Source organism: Astatotilapia calliptera, chromosome 8 (assembly GCF_964374335.1).
Source record: "Astatotilapia calliptera chromosome 8, fAstCal68.1, whole genome shotgun sequence".
NCBI classification, from domain to species: Eukaryota; Metazoa; Chordata; class Actinopteri; order Cichliformes; family Cichlidae; genus Astatotilapia; species Astatotilapia calliptera.
The window spans coordinates 2,113,318-2,128,462 of NC_137429.1; the positions used below are offsets into that span (position 1 = coordinate 2,113,318).

General features: G+C 43.4%; 1 protein-coding gene and 1 long non-coding RNA gene across 4 annotated transcripts in view; one reads left to right on the forward strand and one right to left on the reverse strand.

Moving 5' to 3' along the window:
• Positions 1-15,145, reverse strand: part of grid1b (glutamate receptor, ionotropic, delta 1b) — a 585,542-nt gene that overhangs the window by 396,365 nt on the left and 174,032 nt on the right. The gene's annotated exons all lie outside the window — the stretch shown is intronic.
• Positions 339-14,369, forward strand: LOC145430350 (uncharacterized). The gene is made up of 2 exons (XR_013910877.1): positions 339-4,013; positions 12,540-14,369. It is a non-coding gene; the product is annotated as an uncharacterized LOC145430350 (long non-coding RNA).

The following is a 15,145-nucleotide window of genomic DNA, read 5'->3' on the forward strand; positions in this document are numbered from 1 at the left end:
CAGATTATCATCTCTGCAGACTGAGAAATGTTTTTAGTGAAGTTGAGCATTTGCACTTTCATAAATCCTCCTGAGCATCCATTGTTGCTCTTGCTAGGCGTAGCTTCTGGTGATCTCTGCTCGCTTTAAGTTAGAAAGCAAACACTCCTGACAGCATCGGCTCTCCTGAGTTCATCCCACCCGGCTTGCTTTCTCCGTGGAACACCGTGAAAGCTGAAGCTCTTCCCTTGTTGACCGCCGCCCGTGTGGAGGACGCATTTGGAAAGAGGTTCACCTGTAACACGTCTGAAACGTTCCCTGTCATCGAGCGCAGCCCGGGTAGAGGATGCGTGCTGACACGAGGCCCGGGCCGGGGCTCATCACGGAGGATTAGCTCTTATTAGAGCTGAGTGCGGACCATAATGCACCACAGGTGGCTGGCTGAGCGACCCGCCGGCGTTTGGCTCGGTGGCTGAAGTGGATGGAAGGGCAATTATCGCCGCATTCACACCAGAGCCAACGCTCTGCCGTGGGCGGCCCCGCTGCTTTCTGCTGCGCTCCGAGGATGAAACAAGGGCAGAGTGATGCTTGACAGCGCTGAAGCTCTGCTCTCAGCTGCTCCGATTCCTCAAACAGCAACACGAGGGGATCGGGTCATCGTTAGCTGTGCTGGAGTTTCAACAGTCCAGTGTTTGCGCTTTTAGTTTTTATTGCCAGCCTGACTCGTGTTTGATGTTTAAATACTGACGATAAACATTGGCTCGGTATCCAAGGAAACAAGTGCGAGTTATTCATTTTATTTGTTTGTGGTCGTTTTTTATGAGTAATTGTGCAGGATGGAGACGGTCGCTGATTCTGCTTATTAATAGAAGCTTGCAGTTTTATCTCTACTGGGATTCATGTGCCTGCGTTCATTACCAGCACCAGCATAGCTTTGCATGATTCACAGCCTGAAATGAGTCTAATGATTTTGTGGCTAAATTATAGCCTAAATGTCTCAGCTGAGGTTGCACATTTAAAGGTGAATCTTTAAAGGCGGGGTCACCACTGTTGGTAGACGTAAAGCGACATTTTAGAAAACCTTTACTTTTACTCTAAATATGATTAATTCTTAGTGCAAACATTTTAAATGTTTAAACACTGTAAATTCAGTTTTGCAAATAGTGGAAAAAGCATCGAATGAAATCAGTAGTAAATTGTGATATGCAGCGTGTAACCATCTAATTTGTGCTTTAACTTGTATCAAACGCCTCAATTCAGAATGCAAGTGCGTCCCATCTACACCGCAACTGTTAAAATTAAATCTCTAATCTCTTAAATCTCTTCATTTGCTTATATTTACCCCACAGAGCTACACGACGTCTCACAGCCACAGACGAGGTAGGTTCCAGTCCCTCCGTGCACTGTGGAGAAAAACATCCTCCTTCTGTCAGAGCTGCCCTCGTCCTCCCCCCCCTCGGTCAGAGCACAGTGGCGTTAAGCTCCGTAATGAAACTCTGATTGTTTGTCGCAGTCAGCTCGCCCAGGTTTGATCCGCCCTGATGGGAAATAACACGGGAACAACCGGAGAGCCGCTTCCCAAAAAATTGCAAATTTGCTTTGAGCGAGAGGACAGCTGAAATATTATCATATTTGTCTATTTGGTTGTTTGTTTGGCTTCTTACAGAAGAAAGATAAAAAAGAACATGGAGGAGTAAAGTAGGGAGGGAACGCGGGGAGGTGGATGTAACAGCACAGATGTTTTCCAGCAGATGTGGGAGACGGCTGCAGGGGTTTCTGCTCCTGTTCAGACAGAAGACTCCGAGCGTTGCTGAGGTCAAACACTGGAGCCAGGTGATCACGTGCAGCTCACGCTTGGTGTGCAACTTCATCCCAAAGGTGTGGGATGGGAGACGAGTTTAGACCAGTCTGAACTCACCTCTGTGTAAAATATCACAGCGTGCTGTGGAACTCAAATGTAGCCACAGTGGACAGGTAGACGGCAAACAAACCGAGCGCGTCTTTGTTGAAAAAGAGAAATGTGAGTGATGGCACTGAATCTGTGGATACAGAGCAAAGATATGTGGAACATGTTGGTTTCAATCACCTCACTGTTTTTCTTTATTTTACAAAATGATATGAAATAAACTTTTATTTCTTAGTTTAAATTGTTCACATTCATGTAGCAAGGAGTCAGAGTGTGTTTATTCTTTATGTTACTGTTACGGCTCGTGGCCATAAGAAGTCTGTGTGAGCTGCTGTGTCTCTTTACTGTGTCTGACTCTCTGCAGGTCCCTCCCCTAATGAAGAGCAGTGAGCTGCTGATTGGACCGTGGAGCACGTGACTGCCTTCAAAAAGCCGCTCTGACAGCTGAGAGGGAAGCGAGCGAGCAGTTTTTGACAGCAGACCTGGTTTCCTCTGTATCTGTCTATCTAAGAGCCGCCGCTTGTGGGTAAACTCAGTGCTTATGTGTGCATAGGCTGAAGGGGTGAGCCGCCTTTTCTTTTGAACTGTTTTCTCCTGTTTCTGGGGTAGGAAGCGAGGGATAGTCACTGTCATTTGTTTGTTTTGTTTCTTTCTTAGGGTTTAGTTAGTTTCCTCTGGCAGGACTTAGTTGGTTTTGTTTATTATTTCGGCCTGGGTTCACCCTGGAGCTATGCTTCCTGACATTAAATAAAAATCACCTTTTTTTTACTCATAACCGGTTTCGGATGTTTGGTTTGGGACCCAGGGCGGGTACTTGCTTCTCTCTCCTCAAATCTTATGTGCGTCTCTAGACGCCTAGACTAGGGGCGTAACAGTTACGCATAGATCACCCGGTGCAATATGTTTGGCTCATTTTGCCAAGTGTGACCAGCTGTTTGCTGATTTTCTTTATAATGACTAAAAAATAGAAAGAAAGAAACAAAAGTCAATCCAAAATGTAATTTTCATAATAAAAGAAGTTATTCGACCGCACTAAGTTCAAATAAAGATTTGACAATAAAAATGTTTAATAATTAAATGAAAACAAGACTTACAGGTTTGACCTCCCTAAACAAAAACAGTTACTGACAGTGTTGTGTTTATAAGTTCATCTGATAACAGGACACTGACTCGTGTATCATTTTCCTCTCACAGTTTAGATCCGTTGCTCATACCGAGGCTGCTAGCTTGGGCCGGCTCTGAGCTCTGGCTAGTTTTAGCTTAAGCTATTTTCCTTTCATCAGTGTCTTTAAAACGTTTCCTATTAAGTTAGTTTTACATGTATGTATGTTTACAGAGAGGATGAATGAGTCAGTCTAAGCTGAGAACTTGCAGAAACCTGATTTTTGCTGTTAAATCCACAAAAACAAAATCTGGAGGCTGAGAATGAACGCTTCAGTAGAACGACAGTCTGGAGAGAAAATCTGGAGATGATAACGTATATCGGGAGCGTTTGCATTTATTCATGGAGGTAACCACCATAACTCCCCTATAACTATGACTCACTAAGATCCTCGCAGCCTGGACTTTGTCCTTATTAGCTTATTTTATGCTCACTAGTTATTGTTTCTGTGTTTTATGCTAATAAACTAGCAGTTATCACCACTTGTGCTCAGCATGTTAAGGTCAGAGGTCACTGTCTATGTCTGACCTCCAGTTAATTATTTGCATAATTTCACAGCTCAGCTTGAAAAAAAAAAGCCTGGATCCTGACGAACACGTGAAGACTCTGAGAAAGCGAGGACGCTAAGCTGTGAGCGCTGCGTGTTTACCAGACTGTGAGCTGCTTATGTCACATATGAATAATGGATGAACTTGTAATTATTAATCCTACTTCCAGCGGGACTGCGGTGTGGTGGAGCGGCGGGAGAGCCAAAGGCAGGACAGAGCACAGAAAACAGCCGAGTGGCGCCGGAGCCCGACAGCCGGAGCCCGACAGCCGGAGCGCAAGGAGCGAGCGCGCAGTTTGTCTGAAGGAAAAGAATCCGAGTTTGAAGAAGAGCGTGAGTGACGACGGAGCTGTTGGGGGAATCGGCGCCAATGTGCGAGCGGCGCTTTAACACGCACGGGGTGTCTATCGCTTTTGAGAGTGAGTAAATTTGTGTCACAGCATTTAGTCTGTGAGGCCGTGATGGAGCTAATTAGAGGGTTTCACAACATTTAGGAGCTCTTTTCCACTGTGATTTGTTTCCACTGTGGAAAACGTGTTTGGAAACACGATCTCGCTGTGCTCAGAGACTTAACGGCAATAAGGTACTTTAATTACTGACAATTAGAGCCGCGAAGCCTTTATAGTCTTCTTTGCTGATACTGCGTGCATTATTATATCTGCAGACACCAGCAAACCACAATAACTGCAAATTACATTTTCAGCTTTTTACACAATCATCATTTTCAGACAGTAATTAAAGCAGTTTTCTTAAACATCTCAGAAACGGCGAGGACCTCTCGTGTCGCTCGCACACCGTTAAATAAAAACTCAGAGGAGTCAAATCAGGATCAGGTTGGGTTTTTGGGGCGATATAACCGAGTCAGCAGCCGGCCGGGTCACACCCGTCGCTCAGGACTCTCAAACACATATTTCATTTCCTCACTTTGGACTGAGTCAGGTGCACCCACCGCCAAAATAAGTGTACCGTCAGCAGGTTAAACACACACACTCAGAGAGAGGAGAGCAAGTACACAATAACCACGTGTTATTGTGTACTCACAGCGAGATCAGAAATGAATACGAGCAACATCAAGAAATGAGCGTGTGACTGAACAAACTCGGGTTGTCGTTTCAGACGCTGAAGCCAGAACAGCAGCTTTCAGTCTGCTCAGCTCTCAAAACAAGAAAGAAAAATATGGTGTTTAAATTTTAATTTTATCTGGAACCTGCATCATCTCCTGTTCCACTGAAACAGCCCAAATCTATGGATGTGCATCAGATGTCTGACCTCTCAGGCTTCTCCGTTACAGTCGTGTGTTAACAACAAGTGGCAATGTCATGAATCTGAAGGCGGAGCAGCTTTCCTTCTTCCTCAAATCAATCAGTGACAGGACAGTGAAGCTCAAACATCCAAGGACCAAACAAAGGAAAGAGTAACGAAACTACAATAACACAGAAACCCAACAATCACATGACTCCCTTTGAGCAAGCACTTGGCAAAAGTAGGAAGGAAAAACCCCAAGAACAGTATATACTCGACACACAGACAAGTAAAAGACAGGAAGTGATCGCTACAGCGAGGGGGTCCATGGCTCTGGTGGGGGTGTTTTGCACCAATGTGCAGTCGTCTCCTTAAAGAAAGAGTAACTGCAAATCAATACAGAATTGCTCTGAGAGTTCACCTTTATCCTCTCGTGGAGCATCGGCTGTAGCACACGGGGCTTTTGCCTTTTACCGTCCCCACATCGAAAAACACTAAAAAAACGAAGGGAGCGCTCCCAATGACGAAACATCTTCTGGAATAACGGCGTTCATCCCGTCAGTGGAGTACCTGACACATGAAAAATAAACTCCCAGGTGCTCTGAAGCTTTTTTTCCCGAACAAGACTAAACAACAAGAATCTTTAAAAGTTAAAGAGAATGAAAGTGCCTTCGAAGTAAACTCTCAGAAGTCTCTAAGTTAAATTTGGATGATATAAAGAGCTGTTTGCAAAACGAACATCTTTGTGAAGAAGGAAGGCGATGATAAGTGGAGGTTTATAACAACAATAACAGGCACAGGCGCGGTCTATCTGAAAACACAAGCGGCGGTGGCAGATAATGGCTGACGGAATCTATTTACTGTACACGAGATGTAATATCTGCGAGCTTTCACCGCAGGGATAATTTGGAGAAAGGCAGAGATTAAGACCGAACGAGAACGAAAGGATTGGGGAGAATCGAGAGGAGAGGAATTGAGACTTAAAGCGAGAACGAGCTGATCGCTGTGTTTCGGTCCACATTGTTAAATGCAGCAAAATGCAAATTCAGCAGAGAAGCACAAAACAAAAGAAAATAATAACACAAAACGAGCCACGATCACTTTTCCCCCTGCCCTCCTAAAACTGTTTAGCTCCAGCGTCTAGTGATGACTCACCCGCCCTGGGCCACAGAGGGGGAAAACACAAATTCATTAAAAAAAAACTACAAGAGCGAGTGTTTGTGGTCCAAAATACTAAAAAGCTAGACTCCAACAAAAACCCATTATTCCTCATCTGCCTCGGATAATGACTTTCAACAAGCGTTTCGAGCAGGAGGGATGTTTTACTGTCACACAGCAGCGCGGCGCTTTGTGCTTTAAAATAAAACCTACTGACGACTCGCGAGGAAACGAGTCATACAGACAATAAATAAAAGAAAGGAGCCGTTAAAAATCTGCTTCGATTAATGGTGCGTCAGGGGATTTAGACTGGATTTGTGAAAGCCAATACGCATAACCTGGTACTGGAAGTCGAGTCAGTTTTACTAATATGACCCAGTTCCAGGATTTTATTTATTTTTTTAAACATTTATTTATTGGTTTTAACCGGTTTTCCATGGTGCATCGTGAACATTAAAAAAATGTTTCTATTACGATGTTGTTTCAGGATTTTTTTATAGTCTGTAGAACAGGACACGGCCCCTGTGCATACATCTGCAACCCAATCATGGAAGATACTTCTTCTACTTCTGATGGTGACTGTAGAAGAACTGCACATCTTCAAGGATTTCAAATTAAAAGCATCTTGGAATAACGTTCTTTTGGCTTCAGCAGAAAAGGCGTAAGGTTGGCGTTAGCAATAAGCTTCATAAGGAGCCGTCTAAAGGTTGTCTGGACATCCTATCAGAATGCCTCCCACGTACACCCCCTTAGAGGTTTTTTTTGGGCACACCAAGCTGGGAGGAGACCTAGGGATAGACCCCTGAGAGAGAGAATATTTCCCAGATGGGATATCGAGACCTCCCAGGAAGAACTGAAGACCACTGATGTGGAAAAGCATGCCTGCAATACCAGCTGCTGCCTAAGGTGCTAAAGCCATGACGTGATGTCAGGTAGGGATGGATCTTAAAGCTCCTCCCACCCCGTCCATAACTGCAGAAGTGATTGCTTTTACACTGATATAAGCTTTGTAACAGCTCACCTCCCTTCCTTAAATCAGAACTGTGTCTTTTCAGTTCTAGTACGTAGATTATAACTATGACTAATTAGAAGGAGGAATTCAACTAGCGAATACCTGACGTACTGAAAATAGGCACCATTTCCTTCAAATGTCCAACACCTATAATTTTCTTGCAGACAATAAATCCCTGCAAGGAAAATAATCCATTCTCCGAGGGTTGAAAAGGCAGCTGGCAGATTAGCAGAGCTCAGTATAATCAGAAAAGTGTAAGAGAAAAATGTAATTACATTTATTTTAGGGATTTTTTTAAAGTGCTTTGAAAGTGAAGACAGCTTCCCAGTACTTCAATCTAATCTCCGATGTAATCAGTGTTAAATACTGACCTGTGGTACTAAAGCAGAGATTCTGACAACCTTTATTCGAGCCATTGTTTTGACTTAATGCAATGTATATAGTTCAATAAAGACGATGTGGGACTGGCAGGGCTTCGTTCAGGAAAGCCACACCGACTGCCGTCGCCCTCATTAAACTGTCAGGTGCCTCGGGTAAAATGATCCGACGAATGGAAAATGTGAAATGTTAATTGAATGAGGAAGCCAATAAAGTCTGATATTCAATAGATAACAGCCTGCTCTTTTCCTTTCCATTACTGTTTATAAATGTTAAACCCATTAAAGCGAGGGCTTCGGATACACCATCAGGAAGACAAAAAAGAGGAAGAAAAGATTCTTAAAGAGAAATTCAAGAGTTTTCAGCAAGAATAAAAAAAACAATATAATTTATATTTCATTGAGATTCGTTCTGTGGTTCTCGTGAATTGGTGGTTCTCATTCAATTAACAAGAAACTGAGCCAACTGGGTTTTCTGCCATCAAACCTAACCCTGAACGTTCACTGTAAACCAACCAGTTAGTGTCCTGCAGTTCAAACAGCTGAACAGACTCTACTTCCTTTTACCGCAAATAATGGAGGCACAATGAAGAGGCTGTTACCTCTGTGCACACATGCTACTGTAATTGGAGAACAGCATTTCCTTTGGTTTTGATAACAGCATCTCTGGAAATGAAAATACCTGAAGGCTGGTTATGAAGAGGAAATTGAGTTGATGCCATTTCATTAAAAACCAGAACGAGAGCACGAGCACAACAGAGCCGGCGCAAATGACAGTCAAACAAGCAGCGGTCCAATAGAAGTAGAGACTGATGAAGGGATCTAATATAGTGGTTACCCCGACTGCTTCAACCCTGCCCGCACAAACGAGCAATTAGATTTCAGCACCACACGCTCGCTTGTCCATCAAAACGGTGGAAAGGTGCAGGCAGTGGACGCATCCATAATGCAACAACCGCCACAGCGCTTGGCTTTGGAGAGTGTCAGACTGTGAGTAATTAATACCACTCAGAGGTGGACGTGAGCAGCGTTCACAAGTCAGAACCAGGTGATTCGTTAGAGTCGGCCAGAAGCCAACGAAGGTGACTGGAAATGGCAGGTTAACCCCTCAGGTAATAAAATATGAATTAGCATTTTTACTTGGTAATTACAAAACCCACTGAATCAATTTAGAATAGAAAGTGTTCAAAGCGAATATGCTGATTGGACTAAGTCATGGATTTCCAGGGCGTTCCTCACTCAACCAATAAATAATCAATAAAAAAAATGCTTTTTTTGAATAGTTAGGCTTTGAAATGGTTGAAAGGGCTTGATACGAGACAGAAACTCTTAAACAAGCTAAAATTCTGAATAAAAATGGTGAGCTAAAAGCATGGCTAACAGGTAATGTTTATATTTGAAAATATCTACGGAAAACTTATTGAATAAAACCAAGTTTGTATTTGGTTTGTATTGACTGTCCATTAATCAGAGCTTGATTGACAACTTATTGCTACCAAAGATAACAGAAGAGCTTTAAAATTTAGTGCCAACTGTAATGAAACTGGATGTAATACAGTGAAGGAAACGGGGTCTTTGTAGTGTTTCCTTTGTCCCGTGATCAGCCTGAGGATCTTTCCTCAAGGCCATAGATCAGAGTCCCCAACGCCCGGACTCTGGTCCAAATCTGGACCGCAAAGTGTTTTCTCATTTACCATGTAGGTAAATATTTTATTTCTGGCCATTTCTGACTTTTGAAAAGGCGCGATGTGGCTATGTGGGTCAGCGACATTCAGGTCAACACTTCAAGCCAGCTGGGGGCAGTACTGCACCGTCAACCACCAAAAAAAACGACAAAGAAGAACTAACTTACTAGCTTGGGAAGTGCAGAGATGACTGAGTAAATAAAGTTGGCTTTGTCAAAAATACTATGAAAATTTGAAATTTAAAGATGAATCGACAAAATTCACTCACAGCTGACTAATGAACATTTGCGTGCATGCTTAAGAATTGCATTGATCCCATTTCACACGAAGTTTAAAATGCAAATTTCTCCCACTGAAGTTGTGTTGAGTTTGTCAAACATGTTTCCTGCAGTTTGAATCACTTCTTAATTTTCCTGAATATTGAGGGGGTTTTTAGGTGAATTGTTTGCACTTTAATGTTGGTTTATGTGCAACAGATGTCACAAAGACTACTGCATAATTTCATTGTTAAATTGTTGTTTGTTTAATGTTGGTATTGAACTGGATTGCACTTGTCTGTTCAGCAGATGGTTTAATGGACATATGAATAATTGATCAGACAAAAAACGAAAGAAACATTTTTTGTTGGGTCATTTAAAATGTTGGGACCTCAGATTGATTGGATGACGGAGGCAGCAGACCTCCTTTTAGCCGGGGAGCCCTGCCCTAGATGGACTCTGGATGTCGTTCTGTGAATAAACCCTCTGTGGTGTTGTCCTCTTGACTTTGTTTCCTTCGAGGCCGGGTGTTTCTGTCGTGCCCCTCTCTGACACGACAGTTTGTGTTTGCCGTTCCCCTCCCCTGTGGTTTGTCCATTTTTTTAAAGTCTGAGTACATAAATTCTGAACTATCATCCTGCAGCAATTCAAATTTTCATCCCGGTGCCGGGGCTTTGTAATGTGCCGTACTTTCCAGATGCACGGTTCAGTTCAGAGGCCTATTTGCTCCACAGCGAGAGGAGGAGGCGCAGAGATTTATAGAGGAAAATAGTAATGTGCACACCGGTGTTTGAGTGAATATGTATGCGGTGTATTTCAAGCAGCTCAGGTGGCACAATGGTGTGAACGTTTAAACACTAAATAAATCATGTAGCACAAACACAGGGTGCTTGTAACACGCCTCCTGGCATGTGGTCACTGCGCTCTTGTCACGAGGTGCTTGCGAGAGGCAGAGAGAGAGCTGTCATATGTTTGCATTGGACAGTGATTATGCATATGTTTGTATGCATGTATGCCTACTTAGAAGCAGCAGGTTTGCAAGAGTGTGCAGAGGAGGGGCCGCGACTCTGGGCTCTGCATAATGGATGAATTCGCTGCAGCGAGCAGAACGGGCCAAGCTGGACTCATTTCAAAATGCCTCGAACGCTGCTATTTATACAGAGAGCTGGAAGGACTTCAGGAGCAGCAGCAGGAGGAAGAGGAACAGGGACCACTCACAGGCACCTTAGCTGTGCCCAAGTACCACCCAGGTCCATGTTCACTTATACAGGCCAAGAACACAAGCTGAGAAAAGATCCTGACTTTTTATTTGGTTTCTGCTTTGTTCTTATTCTAATAATAAACCACTCATAGAGATGAGTCTCTTTGGTGCCATTTATTTCCTCTACTCTGAATTCTGCTTTTGCTGTTTTTTTTAAATTGGAAGAGTCAAGTATCCTATAAATCCTAAGATAACCTCGCCTCATCCAGCAGGTTAACCTAATGAGAGTTAGGGGTTTGTGGGCGGGGTCAATCTCAGAACCGAGATCTATTTTTTCAAGGATGATTCTTGCTTGGGTAGCAAGAGGTCCAGGGTTCAAATCCCGGACGAGCCCCCATTTATGTGACGACCCGGCGCCGGATCTGCAACATAAATATGGATTCTAACACCAGAATTCCACAGAGAAGAGGTTTTATTTCAAATTATATAATAAGTTAGCTAAAAGCGCCGGTGTGTCTACCCGACAGCCTGCCTCAGCCTTTATCCACACCTCACCACGTCTGGTCAGTTAGCAACAGCTGAACACTCTTGCACTGCGAGTGCTGAGAGATTAGGGGCTGCAGGGCGGCGTAACATGAAGTCTGATGCATTTTATTAGCATTCGTTTCCATTAGACACGTTTCCGCCCGTGTTCAACTGGTGTACTGATAAATTCACATGAAGACACCATGCATTTCTTTGGTCACTACAGCGATAGGGTTTCATTTACAATTATTGCTTCAATATTTTACGATTCTTATATCCGTTTGTCTGTAGGATTCAGGATTCCTTTTTAATCTGAATAAATGAACTACCACAGCCTGATTTGGTGCCTGACATCTCTTTAACTTACTTATATTTAAAGATTTCGTCCTTCAAAGTTTCATTGTCAGTCATCTTTACAACCATACATTCACTTTTTGGGTTGCAAAGTGGCTTGCACTTATTTACTAACTGTGGGCATGCTGAAGTAGTTTAAATCACACTCCCTGTGTGGAGGGCTGACAGCTGAGCACAGTCTGCGGATGCTGTGATCATTTTATTGAAGGCATTTCCTCGGCTTACACTGCAAATTTCTCCAAGCTTTACTTTACTGTAGCCAAAACATCTGGCAAGTAACGAATTCATAATTTGTTAAAGCTGTTTTGAGTCAAGCTGAAGGACTGAAACCATCATGCTTAATTCTGGTGAACGTCGATATCACAGAAGCATGGAGAACAGAGAACAGAGTGAAGTGCTTCATTTCGAATGTCCGAGATTTTCACTGTGGGCTTTAAATGAAGAGAGCGATTCTTTTAAAGCCATAACTATGTTTGAAAAAAGGCTTTTATTTCATTTGCTGAATAAAAACTTCACACATTTCCTGTCACTGCTGGCACAATAGAACCAAGAAGTCTTCGCAGCAACAGGAAAGAAACAAATAACGCACATCAGAAAAGTAATAAAGCTACAGTCGACAGGTAAAAGGGATCGGGGTGCTAATTTTAATGACTTATTTGGGCGTCACATCCCAGAGGCACGTCACCGACAGCCTGCAGCCGAGCCGCCGTCAAAGCCTCATTTCTTTAATTTCACATCAGAGTGAGGAGTCACAGAGCTGTTTAGATTTGTCAACAGGGCTGATTAGAGGGGAAGAAGAGGAATAATAAGGATTTAATGAGAGCAGTACAATGCTGAAGGAGTCTGTTGTTCCTATTCATCCTGCTGAACAGGACGAGACTGACAAGTTTCCTTTCAACTCTGACAGATTTCAGATGTTTCAGTTCATCTGAGTGTTTTTGTCTTAGTGCTTCAGTGGTTTGTGGAATTCATCGTGCTTGACGTGCTTTGACTGCGTGTGTTTTAAGACATCTGGTCCTGTCTTAATATCACAGTGATGATATATTACTAGTGCTTTGTAGCACATTTTTAGGTTTTAGTTTAACTCTTGTGTTGTATTTAAGTGTCTCATAACTTATTTTTTATTACCTGCAGGTAGTTATTCAGCGCCCTTCTACCTCAACTCTCCAGGTCAGTAAGGAGTCGGGCTCTCGTTGTGGCCCACCGGAGAGCCGAGACACCCGGCACCATCAACTGGACAAAGGTCATCCTACTCTCAGAAGCTCCACTAAAACCAGTCTTTGTTCAGAACTTCCCATCTAAAGGAGCCCGCGTGAAAAAGTCCATTAACCGCATTCATCAGCTAGCGAACAAGCCAAGCTACGCAGCCGCAGGAACGAGCGGTTAACCGGTAAATGGATTATAAAAATGGGTCTAAATGGATGATGTGACCGCCGGGGTTTAGAGCCAGGCCCTCAGTTGGTGCTTTAATATTAAAAATTCCCCAACTTTAGGAGGTGGGGCAATGATGAAACACTAGAATACTAATTTAATGGTGTATAAAAACTGATGGGCAAACTTGGGCTTTTAACATAGCGAGTATGATTGAAGCCGCAGAGCAGTCACTGTATAATTAGCTGCTGTTCTGAAAGTTTTAATGTGAAACTGAAAGTTTCAAACAGCAAATATGCTTCTGCTGTTTGCTCCAGTTTAATGTACCGTCTTCTTTTTTAGTACTCTGTGAAATTGGTGGGACTCTACGGTGTTTTACTGGCTGTGCAATTCCTGGAAAATGAGCAAAAATGAGGTTTCAGAGACGAGAAACAACACGGCCTGCTGGCACGCCTGTCTGCCTGTTTGTTAGTGTCCCAGTAACCGACCCCCGACCTTCCCTGCATCAACACACAGTCGCGTACACACACACACACACACACAGGGCGAGGGAGTGTGTGGGAACCTCATGGGGACTGAGTGATCTGATATGCATCAAAGAGAATATGTTTTACATGTAGCAGCGAGCCCAGCAGAAAATCGCCCGCTTTTTCTTTTTCTGCGACCAAGTTTTCCTCCACGAATCACAAACTGATTTCCATCTCGTTTATTCTCGGCCATTTTGATGTTAGCACGTACGCTGAAGTCTGACTCAACTTTAAACTCTGGTGGAGCCCAAACACAGACTTTGCTTTCCAGAACAAACAGAACCTCAGTCAAGTTTTCTGAAAAACCTTTGAATGTAATAACTTGATAAGGAAGTCCCCTAGGATTTTCAAATTAATGGCACAGCTGTATCTGCTAGAAGGCTGAGTGGTGGCGACTGCCTGTATTTTTTCCTCAGTTCAAGCAATAGATATGTTTTCTATATTGTGAATTAAATATGGCTCTATGAGACTTGTAAATCATTTTATTCTATTTTTATTTACACAGCATCCTAATGTTTTGTGCAAATGTGCAAGAACGAATTTGCAAAGTTCATTTTTTTTTTCTTTTTACATTATCTGTGTCATTTTTACTAACTTTTTCCCTTTGTTAGGTTTATATTGTTGGATTGTCATTTATGCTTAGAAACATATACTCATTTATGCTTAGAGATATATTGTATAGTGATAGGATGTCTGACCCTTAGCAGTCTGCAAAGACTCTGTGTGCCATCCACACACATCCTAAGGTCATGAGAGAGGTCGTACCTTCTCTTACTGATTTATGGTATAGGAGGACACCTACTCTGTGTCTGTTTAAGCATAAGAGCCCTTTGTTTTGGTGGACCGCTGGCACCGGCTTTTTAGGGAGGCGTTCACAGGGCCATACCTACACGTGCACACAGACCGGTACTCTTTGTTCACATGCATGCCTATGTAAGATGTCATATGTTAATGAACCTATGCATATTCATGTAACCACAATAAAGAGCAGTGCTACGGGGGAGCTAACTGGGGTTCGAGCGTCAGGAACGGCGCTCGTCACAAAGAGCTCTGCCTGGTGTCCAAAGCTTTTTGCCATTGTAGTAGAATTTTCTCTAAATGTTCCACCAACAGGCCTGTGCTAGACAGACCTATCACCCTTTAACCTGCTCACATATCCTTTTCACCTTCACTCCACACTCTACAACCTCGCCTCATCCGTCTTTCCCTCCATCTCCTCTTGTCCGGATAACCAGCGAGCACGGTAAAAGCCGGGTTGTAAATCGTTCCACTCACAGACGTAACCGGGCTGTCCTTGCCGACTCTGCCGCTTGTAAACTTCCCAGGCAGGCGGCGTGTCTGATAAGGTCATCCTCGGGGGACGGTCATTACGTTAATGACTCAATGGAGCTCTGTCCTTCCACCTTTCATTAAACGTCCTGCAGGTGCGTCTTTTTCATAGAAACGGGACCACGGACAGCAGCTAATGCAGGCGCAGGATCAGGGAGTCCAACAGTTGAACCTTTGCAAGTTAGTGAACTTGTGAAAGTACATGCTGTTTGAGGCAGTATGTTAAGAAAGTCTCAGGAGTTCAGTTTCTCTCCAAAAGTAAACTTTCTATCAATTGACAACACTGCAAAGTAGCAACTTCATCCTCTGCCGCGGAGGATTACTTCCTATGTTACGGGTCAGAGTAAGTTTAGAACAAACCCCAAGTTTCCTGAATGTCTGTCTGACAACGGAGCTGCAGCCAGAGTTCATCACTGCACCACAAACTGCTGCTGATGTTGGCAGAAGTTCAGTGTTCCTTTGTGTGTGAGGAGGTGGGTTGCACAGGTAGCATCCAAATTGAACAAGCAACTG